General features: G+C 37.3%; 1 protein-coding gene across 4 annotated transcripts in view; it reads right to left on the minus strand.

Annotated features, from left to right (window-relative positions):
• The window catches only part of RELN (reelin), a 523,209-nt gene that overhangs the window by 306,317 nt on the left and 200,880 nt on the right, over positions 1–16,012 (minus strand). The gene's annotated exons all lie outside the window — the stretch shown is intronic.

Raw genomic sequence — 16,012 nt, forward strand, 5'->3', positions numbered from 1 at the left:
CTAAAATGCATTAACATTAAATCTCAACTTTAGTTCTAGCCAAAACCAGTCTAGGACAAAAACAATTTGATCCAGCCGTCATTTACTAAAGATGGATTATGTACAAGGCACTGGACTAGGTCACAAAATGCAGTATTTTGCCTCCGCGTTTCCCTCCATACGTGCATCCCTCAATCGACATCTTGCCCTTTGTCCAGCCCACTACGGCTCATGGTTCCCAGCACCCCCATTCTGGCCTCCAGGTGGATGCATGTTCCTCCTCCATGCTGCAGACCTTACTGATTTCTATCCCGCATTGGACTGTTACTATTGCTAGTGTCAGTCCCCCAGGACCCAAGTCTCTGGAAGTAATCTGAAAAACTAAGCCACGCAGAAGTGTTAATGGGCGATACTGCTCCAAGCTAACATATTTCAGCTGTGACACTGAAAATATTATACTTTAACACACACAAACAATGACACAGTAGTGGGAGTTTTGAATAGTGGGAGAGAGATATAACTAGAGAGAAAAATCACTGGGAAGCCTTCAGCTCCCATCCTATGTGATGTTACTTGTTACTGCATATTAATCATTACTGAAACCACAGATAAACAGATATGCCACTCTCCCTATATAGTTACATATATTTATATGGTTTTCATTTCATTTTTAGCAAGCTGAAAATGAGACAGACTAAACCAAGGACCAATCCAAGCCATAAACAAGACCCACAGACCCATGAATTAATTACAAGCTTTATTTCCAGAGAGAACATGGAAACTCCATTTACCTAAACAAATCTCAATCAAGTCAAGAGCTTCCAAGTTCACATATACTTCTGATAGCAAAACAGCAATTATAAATGCAGACTTTTAATTGAAGTTTACTTTGGAAGGGATATATTTTCTGAAATCACTAACCACCAAGAAAAGTCCTGCAACATACAGTATTCAAATAATCGTTCATTTTACTTGTTTTTCAGATTATAAGTATATAATATTCCTATGGTAATATTTCTCATTGGTCCACAAACTTAGTTATCATTGTGCCAGTGTATGCGCCCATGAACATGAAGAAGCCAAAGTATTCAAATAAAATTCATGTCACAGAGGTTCTGCCTTTTCACTGGAAATCAGAGATACTGATATATACATTGGTCATTGCACAGCGCCCTGTAAATAGTCCGGATCACTTCTACTTCTTAGTTTCCTCAGATTTAGAATTTCATTCATGCTCTTACTTTTGCTACTGGGGTTCAATGAATGAAGTTCTAAGAACTATAGAACAATTAAAACTGAATAAATTTTTAGCATCTAGTCAAAATTTCTTTAGCAGTGGTACTCATTCTTCAAACAAATATTACAGAACTCCTATATATGAACAGGGGAGCCCCAGCTTTTGAAGGTGTTGGGTTCCTTCTCTTCAGCTAGCATGCTCCCTAGGGCCCAGTCTCTAAAAGTTCCTGGTATTCTTCCCTGGAATACTTGGGGATTTGAAGTCGAAAAGTTTGAAAACCATTGAACTCGTCTGACTCTTGACAAGAAACAGACGCCCAGGGCGCACCTGCTGAGGGTCACAGAGCCTGATAACAGCAGGTAGAACCTGATCTCAGGTCTTGACTCCAAGCCTTGGATTCTTCTCACTGCATCAATGGTTTTCAAAATGTGCTCTATAGTGTGCCCAGAGGTCTCCAAGGGAGTCCAAGGAATGGGCAGCAGGAAATGCTTCAGGCACCATTAATTCATCTAGAGCATCTGGTTCTAATATATGTTCTAAGTATTTAATGCTGTTTGAAGAAAGGGCTCAGCAGTTTCAAACTGGATTGATGAGCACACTATGTGCTCAATGTCATTATCAGAAGTCCTCTGCTTGGGAGAAATAAAAGTAATAATAATAATAATGTGACTGATATAGGTATGTATAAAGCATACATATACATATATCATGCATATATATAATTCATGCACATATATATGTAAGGGCTCTATATCTGTTGTAAGGGCTCTATGTAAATTAAATTAGTTAATGCCAACAACAACGCTAATAGGTAGGTACTATTATCCTCATTTTCCTGGGACACAGAACTATTGTTTCAGCTGCTTAATGTCTTGTAACTGGTACTAGGTCAGTATTCAAACTCGGGCAGTCTGAATGTCAAGATCTCATTTTATGTTGTTCAGTCACTCAGTTTTGTTCAATTCTTTGCGACCCTGTGGATGCAGCACACCAGGCTTCCCTGTCCTTCACCAACTCCCAGAGCTTGCTCAAACTCATGTCCATCAAGTTGGTGATGCCATCCAACCATCTCATCTTCTGTCATCCCCTTCTCCTCCTGCCTTCAATCTTTCCCAGCATCAGGATCTTTTCCAGTGAGTAAGTTCTCATCAGGTGGCCAAAACATTGGAACTTCAGTTTCAGCATCAGTCTTTCCAATGAATATTCAGGACTGATTTCCTTTAGGATTGACTGGTTTGATTTCCTTGCAGTCCAAGGGACTCTCAAGAGTCTTCTCCAACACCACAGTTCAAAAGCATCAATTCTTTGGCACTCTGCTTTCTTTATAGTCCAGCTCTCACATCCATCCATGACTACTGGAAAAACCATAGCTCTGACTATACAGACCTGGTCGGCAAAGTAATGTCTCTGCTTTTTAATACACTGTAGATGGTGACTGCAGCCATGAAGTTAAAAGATGCTTACTCCTTGAAAGAAAAGCGATGACAAATCTAGCCAGCATATTAAAAAGCAAAGACATTACTTTTTTCAACAAAAGTCCATCTAGTCAAAGCTATGGTTTTTCCAATAGTCATGGATGGATGTGAGAGTTAGACCATAAAGAAAGCTTAGCGCTGAAGAATTGATACTTTCAAACTGTGGTGTTGGAGAAGACTCTTGAGAGTCCCTTGGACTACAAGGAAATCAAACCAGTCAATCCTAAAGGAAATCAGTCCTGAATATTCACTGGAAGGACTGATGTTGAAGCTGAAGTTCCAATACTTTGGCCACCTGATGTGAAGAACTGACTCACTGGAAAAGACCATGCTGCTGGGAACGATTGAAGGCAGAAGAAGGGGATGACAAAGGATAAGGTTGTTGGATGGCATCACCAACTTGATGGACATGAGCTTGAGCAAGCTCCAGGAGTTGGTGATGGACAGGGAAGCCTGACGTGCTATAGGGAGGGTCAAAGAGGAGAGTGAAAAAGTGTGCTTAAAACTCAACATTCAGAAAACTAAGATCATGGCATCTGGTCCCATAACTTCATGATAAATAAATGGGGAAACAAGGGAAACAGTGAGAGACTTTATTTTCTTTGGCTCCAAATTCACTGCAGATGGTGACTGCAGCCATGAAAAAGACGCTTGCTCCTTGGGAAAAAAAGGAAAGAGGGAGAAGAAGGGGACGACACAGGATGAGATGGTTGGATGGCATCACTGACTCAATGGACATGAGTTTCAGTAAACTCCGGGAGTTGGTGATGGACAGGGAGGCCTGGCGTGCTTCAGTCCATGGAGTTGCAAAGAGTCAGACACAAGTGAGCGACTGAACTGAACTGAACTTGTAATAATATATAGCTATGGTATATGGTGACAAGCATTTATTTTCAGAATTATATTATGCAATTTATAGCTCTCTTTTGGGAGGAAGTCTATCAAAGTTGTGATGCTAATAACTATGTTGGTACTACTTGCACTTAATTTTCAATAATTAGCAGTAATTTTTCAGAAGAGTTCAGAAAATATCCTCATTGTTCAGTGTTCTGGGGAGTAGACCAAATTTCTTAAATAAGCTTCTAATTAGTACTTATCTTCTTGGGAGATGCGTAGGTTTCTAGAGCAAGTTTGCCAACAAGAATCCCTATTAAATATGTAATTTTAAAAGTTAGGGTGACTGTTACGATCTATCATTTGAAGAGCTCCATAGATTCTATCAGATGAAGAAAGTTCATTATGGACACCATATTCAGAGCTTGAAACAGCCTCTGCTATGAATTTTGAAAAACTACCATATTCTAATTTTAACTGCACTCCTAGAACAACTGTCTAGTAGGCTGCCCAAGCCATTTAACAGTAAGTGTGTGTTGTGGCAACATATGAAGCTGAAGCTCACAGTCCCTGGAATCAGAAAGACAAGTGGATGACCACAGGGAGCTGCCACTGACAAGCTGAATACATACTTCTTTAATTACTTGAGGCTTCAGATTCTCTATATGAAGATAGGGTTAACCTCAACAGTTATTATTTAAAGATAATAACATTCACTCTTCAGATGCTTATAGTCTCTCTATCTAAATAGATTTCAAACTTTTGGAATAGTAGAAATAGTTAATTAGAAAGAAATTTATTCCCCACAAGGCATCTGTCATAATGGCTTGAACATATGAGTGAATCAAAACAATTTTCAGTTCACAATTTGTTTCTATTCTGAATATTGCCATCAAGTTTCCAAAACAGGACTGAAAAGGAGTTTTAATATAGTTGCTATAACACCTACCCAAGTGTACTGTTTCATTATTTCACGAATCAATTTGCTCACAGATTAACCTAAAGAATCATTTTTAAGCCTAGGACAATGTGCACTCTCTTGACTGGAATCTCTTTCCAGATTCATCCCCACACAGTCACAGCTTTCACATTCTGTGAATTTTCTTTCTAAAATTGCTTGACATCCTTCTGTGGCTCTCCATCACTTAAAGCGGTCTGTCAGTTTCCTTAGAATGACCTAAGAGGTTCTTTAGGATCTGGTCCCTGCCTAGTATGTCCAGGTTCACCTTCCATGGCACCTTGTCATTGAGCCACAGAGTAGTTTTCACAGGTTCTAGAATGCCTGGTTTCTTTCATGCCACTCCTTCCCCAGTTTTTCACATCCTATCACCTGTCATTGAAGACTCTTGATAAAAATCTTTTATTCCTCTAAAATTTATCCAGAAATCTCTTTCCCTTACAAAACCTTCTTAGACCTGCCAGGTAGTGTTAGATATCTTCTCCAAGGATAACACAGCCTATTTTCTTAGCCTTGACTTGAAATGAAATGAAATCAAAGTCACTCAGTCATGTCCGACTCTGTGACTCCATGGACTATACAGTCCATGGAATTCTCCAGGCCATAATGCTGGAGTGGGCAGCCTTTCCCTTCTCCAGGGGATCTTCCAAATCCAGGGATTGAACCCAGGTCTCTGCAGGTGAATTCTTCACCAGCTGAGCCACAAGGGAAGCCCCTGACTTAGGAACTTCGTAATTTAAGGTGGCTTGACTTGCAGCCCAGGCCTTTCTTTTCACAGTTATTCTTATAAATTGAAACAACATGGAAAGAAGCAAACTCATTCATGACTGCCTAACAACCTTAACCAACTATAAATTAATGTTGATCCCTTTTAAATCCACCAAGGCTTAGTCACTATAATCTATAGTGAAAGGTTAATATTATGGACAGTTAATCAGACTGAAAAAGAATTGATTGCCTCAGCATATAAGAAGGTGCTGTGAATCCACGTATCTCTGAACCTGGAAAAAATTTTATCAAAGGGATTGTCTGTCTGAAATTTTAACAACATGCTTAATTGAAACATAGATTAAAGACCTTTCAGTGCAACAAAATGTCCTTATCTATTCAAGAAGAGAGGTAGTTGGCCTATAGTCAGATTTCTGGAATGGAGTACTAGCATTGAAATATAAGAATGAAATAGTTTTTTTCCAAAAATTTAACAGGAAATCATTGAAAAGAAAGATCATTGTTATAATGGAGTTTAACTTCCATTAAAAAGTGAGCAAGGCATAACTAAAAAAAATTTCATGAATGATATTCCTCATCTAACATTTATCACTGAAAGAATTTCAGAAGTATTCTGCATATTGAATCAGTTATGGGAATTTTCCAAAGAGTCAATTCCAACTGTAAATGTAGTTTGAAGGTCTTTGGGCAAAAAGGAAAAAAAGAAGAAGAAGAAGAGAAAGAAAGAAAAGGAGATAGGAAGAGAAAAGGAAAGAAGGAAGGGGAAAAGAAAAAGAAAGGAAAGGCAAAAAAGGAAAAAGAAAAAAGTTTGGGCTCACTACAAGAAAAAAAGCCATTTTCTGTACAACCAACATTAGATTCAACCCATGCCAAACAATTCTTCCAAAGGACATTTACCATATAGATGTTACACTCTGCTTTTATATATAATTTTTTTAAAAGTACGTATTTTTGTTTTATTTCTGTAAAGAATTTTTATATTTTTAGTGTGTGAAGAGATTTCAGGAATGAAAGTCCAATTGACAAGTTACAAGTTTGAATTGAGATAGTGTGACATGAGATCAGGTCTAAAATCATAACTTCTTTCCTCTTTTTGATAACTTTTCCACAATTTTACGTTTCTGATATCTGGGAACATCTTACTATACACATCAAAAGAAAGTCACTAGTTTCCCAGAAGAAAAGTGGGTGGTGACATGACCATCATTGCCTGTATATGTGGGAATCTGGCAAAACACAGATGGCCTCTGTTCATCTGGCAGTTATGTTCATCTATGGTGTTGCATGCATTAAACCAAAAGTAACTGAAACCCTGATTCTCACTTAAAGTATTTTCAATAACACTGCTATGTGACACTGCATTGAAATAAAGAACCATAATTTTGGTTAAAAAGCACTGACAGTCAGGGATGTGTAACACTAAAGACAAGCAAACATTTATCACTGGTGGAGTTTTATTCTTTGTTTACTTTGTAAATCAACAGTAAAATGGATTTAGGGAGGGAAGATAACCTCCAAGCAGATAAAACTATGTTTTGTTTTGTCAGTGTGCAAAAGGATTGCTCTCACTAACTAAAGAAGCACAGCTGTCAAATTTCTCAGGATTGATCACAGAATTTTAAAGTAAGGGAAGGCTGAACTGGACTGATTTGTGTAGCAAAAAGGATTACACCAAGGTCCCAAACATCTTCAGAAGCTCCCAACTCACGTGCTACGTTTCTAGAGCTGAATGGAGGGGTACTCTATACCAAAAATGAAGAACTTTTTATTGTCTAGATTCTAAAAGAGCTTGAGTTTTATCAAGAATTGTCCTGGTTCAGAAAACCAAAAATAATACAACCCTGATTATAAACAACAAAAACAATGACTTTTCTTATTAAAAAGATCATGTTCTGTCTGCCTCTACTAAATAATTATTCAGAAACCCTTAAGAATTATGAATCTGTTGAAGTGCTAAGATATCAGCCTGCTTTATAGGTGCTCATATTTCTTGGTCTGCTCAGGTGACATATGATCAGTTCTCAGCAAGTATCTTTTGAATTAATTTGAATTGTGTCTTCTATAATAGGCTACATGTACCCTAGGCACAGGAACTTCTGTCTATGTCTTTTTTTTTTTTTTTTAATACTGTGTTCAGGGCTTGACATATGGTATCCACGCAGTAAATGTGGAACACATGAATAGTTAGTCTGCATTACCACTTACCATACAATGTTAAATGCTTTAAAAACTAATCCATATGCTATTGCATAAGAAACATTGAGGAAGATGGTGAGGTGATAATAATAGATGGTCAAGATAAACATCATTATAAGCAAGATTTATTCCAGAAATCAGTCAACAGTCAGAACAATAAAAGTAAATAAGCTCATGTATTTGCTTTACTATTGCTACATGTTTTTATGATGTAACATCTTCCAGAGTATTCTTAAATCACTTGTGTTCCAGAAATGCCTTCTAAACTTCAAAACAAAAATGTTTTTCATACCACCTTTTTAAATCATCAAAGAAAAGTATTTGAGTGGCTCTGATGTTTTAAACAACCTTTTAACTAAGTAAGCCTGTGTCAACTTGCCTCAGAGGCATCCGTAGGCAACACAAGGACAGAAATGGTAAAATAGTGAACCAATGCTAAGAAAATCTTACTAAAAATTATGTTAGCCATTCGACAGTGAATTAAGGAGTCCGTATATGTGTTGAAACATTAACGCTAAGTATTTAGGTCTTATCTCCGAGGGGGACTGACCGAGAGTACTAGCTTCAGACACAGAAGGGGAGCGTGCCATGGGTCTGGCACTGACTCTCTCCACAACTTAGGCACATCATTTAGCTTCTCTGTGTCTCATTTTCTTAATCTATAAAGTCAACTGACTGAAATGGATAACTTCTAAGGTTCACATGGTAGATCTAGAATCAGAAGATGTGTGTTGGCACAACAGCTCAACAGTTTATGTCAACCCCAGACAGATGTTTATCTTTGAGTACTCAATTGTATATGACTTTTGGACTATAGTCTACCAGGATCCTCTGCCCATGAGATTTTTCCAGGCAAGAATACTGGAGTGGATTGCCATTAAAAACTTACACTCCTTCTTGTTCAGGGTTGTGGTGAAAATTAGAAGAGATCAACTCCGTGAAGGACTGCAAAAAAATGCGAGGAATTATGATGATGTTCTGACAGGTCATTTTGCAAAATATAGCATGAATTTGAAAAAGAATTAGAAGACATATATCCTACATGATTTAGGATTTTTTTTTAAAAAAGCCATAAGTTAAAATGTTTCATGGCTTAAACAAAGCTGATGACAACTCTACGGAAGGACAGGATTTCTTTTTTTTAATTAATTTATTTTTAACTGGAGGATAACTGCTTTACAATATTATATTGGTTTCTGCCATCTATCAACATGGATCAGCCAGGAATCCCCCTGCCTCCTCCCACCCTCATCCCACCCCTCTAGGCTATCACAGAGCACCAGGTTTGAGATCCTTGCATTATATAGCAAATTTCCACTGGCTATGTAATTTTACATATGGTAATATATATGTTTCAATGCTACTCTCTCAGTTCATCCCATCCTCTCCTTCCCATTCTATGTCCACAGTCTGTTTTCTATGTATGCATCTCCGTTGCTGCCCTGGAGCAACATATATTCATATATATGCCTTAATAGACAATATTTGTTTTTTGTTTTTTTCTCTTTCTGACTTTTGCTCTGTATAATAGGCTCTAGGTTCATCCACCTTATTAAAACTGAGTCAAATGTGTTCCTTTTTGTGGCTGAGTAATATCCCATTGTGTGTATGTACCACAAATTCTTTATCCATTCCTCTGTCAGTGGACTTACAGGTTGCTGCCACGCCCTCACTACTGTAAATAGTGCCGCAATGAACACTGGGGTGCACGTGTCTTTTTCAGTTACTGTTTCCAGAGTACATATGCCCAGTAGTGGGACTGTTGGGTCATACGGTAGTTGCTTTCTAGTTTTTGAAGGTGTCACCATACTGTTCTCTATAGTGGCTGTATCAATTTGCATTCCCACCAACACTGTAAGAGGATTCTCTTTTCTCCACACCATTTCTAGAATTTACTGTTTGTAGTTTTCTTTTGATGGCTATTCTGACTGGTGTGAAGGGATAACCTCATTGTAGTTTTAATTTCCATTTCTCTAATAATGAGCAATGCTAAGCATTTTTTCGTATGTTCATTAGCCATCTGTATGTCTTTCTTGGAGAAATGTCTGTTTAGGTCTTCTGCCCGTATTTTGATTGGGCTGTTTGTTTTTCTGGTATTGAGCTGAATGAACTGCTTGTATATTTTAGAGATTAATTCTTCATCAGCTGTTTCATTTGCTATTATTTCTAAGCATTGTCTTTTCACCTCATTTATAGTTTCCTTTGCTGTGCAAAAGCTTTTAGGTTTAATTAGGTCCCATTTGTTTATTTCTGTTTTTATTTCCATTACTCTAGGAGGTGGGTCATAGAGGATCTTGTTGTGATTTATGTCAAAGAGTGTTCTGCCTATGTTTTCCTCTAAGAGTTTTATATTTTCTGGTCTTCCATCTAGGTTTTTAATCCATTTTGAGTTTACTTTTGTGTATGGTGTTAGGAAGTGCTCTAATTTCACTCTTTCACACATGGCTGTCCAGTTTTCCCAGCACCACTTGCTGAAGAGACTATCTTTTCTCCATTGTATATTCTCGCCTCTTTTGTCAGAGATAAGGTGCCCATAGGCGTGTGGGTTTAATCTCTGGGCTCTCTATCTTGTTCTATTGGTCCATATATCTGTTTTTGTGCCAGTATTACACTGTCTTGATGACTGTGGCTTTGTAGTATAGTCTAAAGTCAGGTACATTGATTCCTCCAGCTCCATTCTTCTTTCTCAAGATTGCTTTGGCTATTCAAGCTCTTTTGTGTTGCCATACAAATTGTGAAAATTTTTGTTCTAATTCTGTGAAAAATATCATTGGTAGTTTGATAGGGATTGCATTGAATCTGTAGATTGCTTTGGGTAGTACTTGCTATTATTTTCATAATATTCATTCTTCCAATCCAGGAGCATGGTATATACCTCTCCATTTGCTGTGTCATCTTTGGTTCCTTTCACCAGCATCTTACAGTTTTCTACATACAGGTCTTTTGTCTCTTTAGATAGGTTTATTCCTAGGTATTTTATTCTTTTTGTTGCATTGGTGAATAGGACTGTTTCCTTAATTTCTCTTTCTGATTTTTCACTGTTAGTGTATAAAAATGAAAAAGATTTCTGTGCATTAATTTTATATCCTGCAACTTTGCTTTATTTATTGATCACCTCTAGCAATTTTCTGGTGGTGTCTTTAGGGTTTTCTATGTATATTATCATATCATCTGCAAAAAGTGAGTTTTACTTGTTCTTTTCCAATCTGGATTAGGAATGACAGGATTTCTAACTTAGCTAATTAATCACAATAATTAGGAAAATACTAGTGTATTGATATAATACTGATATTTTTGTAAAGAAATCCTGACAAAGTATACATAATGGTTATTTTGGAGGAAATAAATTATAAGGCAAGCCTCTCTCATAGGTAACAGTATTTGATAATTTTTCTGTTCTAAAAATAATTTGTGCATATTATGAAAATTTTAAAATACAGGAAAAGTACCAACGTAAAGCTTAAATTACTCATATTCATACCCAGGAGAGCTAATCAGTATTAACATTTTAGGAAAGGTATACACCCTTCTAGTTTTTAAAATCAGCTTATGAGTATAAAGATTTTTAGAAAATCACTTGCTTAAAAGTAGTTGTATTCCTTTATGTTATTGTTATTGTTCAGTCACTAAGTCATGTCTGACTCTGTGACCCCATGAACTGCAGCATGCCAGGCTTCCCTGTCCTTCACTATCTCCTGGAGCTTGCTCAAACCCATGTCCATTGAGTCAGTGATGCTATATTCCTTTATACTTATCTTCCTTTATACTTAATATGTGTTATAAATAGTTTTTATTTCATTAAATATTTTTGGGACAAGATTTTCAAAAGCTAAATAATAATCCACTGTATAGCTGTATCATAATTTCATTATACCATTGTTGGAACTTTGTTTCTTTTTTAATATCTTAAATAATAAAATAAACTTGGATCATATCTTTTAGCTTTTACCTCCAGCTTTACTGAGATATAATTGACACAAAACACTGCATAAGTTTAAGGTGTGAAAGGTATTAATTTGATACATTTATATATTGCAAAGTGATCACCATCATAGCATTAACTAACATCTCAATCCTGTCCATAATTTTCATGTCTTTTTTATGGTGAAGATGCTTAAGATCTACTCTCTTGGCAGCATTCAAGTATACACACAGTGTTGTTAGCTATAATTGCCATGTGTACATTAGACCCCCAGAACTCATTCATCTGGCTAACTGGAAGTTTATACACCTTAACAGATATTTCCCCATTTACCCTACACCCCAACACGTGGCAACCACTATTCTATTATTTCTCTGAGTTCAACATTTTCACCATATCTTGTATTTTAAGATGGATTTCAAGGACTTGAATAATATAATTAAGGGCATAAATATGAAAGCCATAACTCCAAATAGCATTTAAGAAAGGGTACATGACCCCATTAGTGTCCCAGAGAGTACCCATGCCACAACAGCTCTGCTGATAATAAATGTGTGCGTGCTAAATCGCTTCAGTCGTGTCCAACTCTTTGTGACCCTATGGACAGTAACCCACCAGGCTCCTCTGTCCATAGCGATTCTCCAGGAAAGAATACTGGAGTGGGTTGCCATGCCTTCCTTCAGGGGATCTTCCCCACCCAGGGTTGAACCCGCATCTCTTACGTCTCCTGCAATGGCAAGTGGGATCTTTACCACTAGAGCCATTGGGAAAGACCAGCAACAAACATTATCAGTCTATTAATTCTCATTTCAAAGATGGATGTCATGTTACTTTTAATTTCTATCCCATTGATTATTAGTGAGGATATTTTGCATATTTGGTGATTACATTTTTCAGCTTTGGGAATGATCTATTCATGTCATTGCCAACTTTGCTATAGGTTGTAGTGTTTTTCTGAGTTACTAAAGAGCTCTTTAAATGTTAAGGCTATTAATTACACGTTATACTTGTTGTCAACACTTTTTATGCAGTTTATAATTAGTCTTTTACTGTCTTTATGATTTTTCATTTTCAAAAGTTTAAAATTTTTATATAATCAAATATTTTGATCTATTGCCTTTTAATTTTTTTCTAGGATTTTCATGCTTAGAAGCTCTTTCCCATTCTAAACTCAGTTAAAAAGATGTTTGTTTTCATATTCTTTTGGGAATTTTTTCTACTCATCTGGAATTTATTTTGGTATATGGACATTCAAGTGGGAATTTAAATTTTTTTCATTGATTTAAAAAGGTCCTTGCATATTTTATTGAATATTTTTTATCAACCTATTTATTATGGCACCTTTTCTATATTGTGCTTTCAGTATATATCAGAGTAATTTTCTGAAATATCTATATGGGCCCACTGATGTGAAAGCCTTTGACAATTTTCCACATGAAATAATTTCCAAGCTATGGTTTTCCTAGCAGTCATGTATGGATGTGAGAGTTGGACCATAAAGAAAGCTGAGCGCCAAAGATCTGATGCTTTCAAACTGTGGTGCTGAAGACTCTTGAGTGTCCCTTAGACAGCAAGGAGATCAAATCAGTCAATCTTAAAGGAAATTAGCCCTGGATATTCATTGTAAGGACTGATGCTGAAGCTGAATCTCCAATACTTTGGGCACTTGATGCAAAAATCCAACTCTTTGGAAAAGATCCTGATGCTGGGAAAGATTGAGGGTAGGGGAGAAGGGGACACCAGAGGATGAGATGATTGGATGACATCACTGACTCAATGGACATGACTTTGAGCAAACTCTGGGAGATAGTGAAGGACAGGGAAGCCAGATGTGGTGCAGTCCATGGGGTCGCCAACAGCCAGACACAACTTAGTGACTGAACAACAACAACAAACTCAATTATGTTGTTGTTGTTTAGTCACTAAGTCATGCCCAATTCTTTTGTGACCCCATGGACTGTAGCCCACCAGGCTATTATGTCCATGAGATTTCCCAGGCAAAAATACTGGAGTTGGTTGCCATTTCCTTCTTCAGGGGATCCTCCCGACTCAGGGATCAAACTTGCCATCTCCTGTTTGGCAGGAAAATTCTTTACCACTGAGCCACCTGGGATACCCTAAACTCAATTATATGGGTAGACTAAAAAGGGACTTGGAAATAATATCTTCTCATGATTTCTAACTTGATTGGAAATAGACAATGCTTTTATTAGCCACAATTAACTTATAATCATGAAGTGGAAATGTACAGTGAACATTTCAAATCCACAGATCATACTTATTTCTAGCTGTTAAATATTAGTTGATTCAGATGATTACAGATAACAATTCCTATGGCAGTTTGAGAATACAGATTTGTCAGTTAAACATTTATGTGGGTGACATGGGAAGAATTTTAGGAAAATTTAATAAATCTGAGTCTTATTCTCTAGAAATATTGAATGAGTGAGTGTCTGGAATTTAGATATGAGGTATAATATACAGGACTGAAAACAGGAAGATGGAGAGAAACCTCCAGCATGAAGAACTAGACTACCATCTACTTCCTTTTCGTCCTACACATTATCAAGAAACTGAAAACAACAGGACAAAGAGAAGATCGTGAAAGCTTCCAGAAAAACAAAGTTAAAGAATTTTCAAAACAAGAAATGAAATGAATCATTTTCATGTTCTCATTACAGCAACAAATGCTTTCAAAATTTTCTGAGAATATTATTTTTAATCTAGACAAGAATTCTGTTCTTGCCACCTTTATTCAACACTGTAATGGAGGTTCTAGCCTGGATAATCAGGCAAGAAAACAAAATACAAGAGATCTGGATTGAAAAAGAAGTAAAAACATCTCTATTTGTGAATGGCATGATCTTGTTTACAAAAAAAAATCTAAGGAATCCACAAGAAAATTATTATAATTAATAATAATAAATAAGCCCATCAGTACATTTCAGTTGCTCAGTCATGTCTGACTCTTTGCAACCCCATGGACTACAGCACGCCAGGCCTCCCTGAGTTTACACCAACTCCCAGAGTTTACTCAAACTCATGTCCCTTGAGTTGGTGATACCATCCAACTGTCTCATCTTCTGTCATCCCCTTCTCCTCCTGCCTTCAATCTTTACCAGCATCAGGGTCTTTTCAAATGAGTCAGTTCTTCACATCAGGTGGCCAAAGTATTGGAGTTTCAGCTTCAACATCAGTCCTTCCAATGAATATTCAGGACTGATTTCCTTTAGGATGGACTGGCTGGATCTCCTTGCTGTCCAAGGGACTCTCAAGAGTCTTCTCCAACACCACAGTTCAAAAGCATCAATTCTTCGGTGCTCAGCTTTCTTTATAGTCCAACTCTCACATCCATACATGACTACTGGAAAATCCATAGCCTTGACTAGATGGACCTTTGCTGGCAAAGTAATGTCTGTGCTTTTAAATATGCTATTTAGGTTGGTCATAATTTTTCTTCCAAGGAGCAAATGTCTTTTAATTTCATGGCTGTAGTCGCCATCTAAAGTGATTTTGGAGCCTGCAAATATAATGTCTGTCACTGTTTCCACTGTTTCCCCTTCTATTTGCCATGAAGTATGGAACCAGATGCCATGAAAGTATGGGACCAGATGCCATGATCTTAGTTTTCTGAATGTTGAGTTTTAAGTCAACTTTTTCACTCTCCTCTTTCACTTTCATCGAGAGGCTCTTTAGTTCTTCACTTTCTGCCATAAGGGTGGTGTCATCTGCATATCTGAAGTTATCGATATTTCTCTGGGCAATCTTGATCCCAGCTTGTGCTTCATCCAGCCCAGTGTTTCTCATGATGTACTCTGCATATAAGTTAAATAAGCAGGGTGACAATATATAGCCTTGACGCACTCCTTTCCCTATTTGGAACCAGTCTGTTGTTCCATGTCCAGTTCTGACTGTTACTTTCTGACATGCAGGTTTCTCAAGAGGCAGGTCAGGTGGTCTAGTACTCCCATCTCTTGAAGAATTTTCCACAGTTTGTGGTGATCCACACAATCAAAGTCATTGGCATAGAAATAAAGCAGAAGTAGATGTTTTTCTGGAACTCTCTTGCTTTTATGATGATCTAGAAGATGTTGGCAATTTGATCTTTGGTTCTTCTGCCTTTTCTAAAGCCTTCTTGAACATCTGGAAGTTCATGGTTTACATACTGTTGAAGCCTGGCTTGAAGAATTTTGAGCATTACTTTACTAGCATGTGAGATGAGTGCAATTGTGTGGTAGTTTGAGCATTCTTTGGCATTGCCTTTCTTTGGGATTGGAACGAAAACTGACCTTTTCCAGTCCTGTGGCCACTGCTGAGTTTTCCAAATTTGCTGGCATATTGAGTGCAGCACTTTCACAGCATCATCTTTCAGGATTTGAAATAGCTCAACTGGAATTCCATCACCTCTACTAGCTTTGCTTGTAGTGATGCTCCCTAAGGCCCACTTGACTTTGCATTCCAGGATGTCTGGCTCTAGGTGAATGATCATACCATTGTGATTATCTGGGTCATGAAGATCTTTTTTTGTATAGCTCTTCTGTGTATTCTTTCCACCTCTTCTTAGTATCTTTGGCTTCTATTAGATCTATACCATTTCTGTCCTTTATTGAGTAAGAATGAAGAGACAGAGCCAAAGCAAAAACAGCGTTCAGTTGTGGATGTGACTGGTGATGGAAGTTAAG

Source organism: Cervus canadensis, chromosome 3 (assembly GCF_019320065.1).
Source record: "Cervus canadensis isolate Bull #8, Minnesota chromosome 3, ASM1932006v1, whole genome shotgun sequence".
Taxonomy (NCBI): domain Eukaryota; kingdom Metazoa; phylum Chordata; class Mammalia; order Artiodactyla; family Cervidae; genus Cervus; species Cervus canadensis.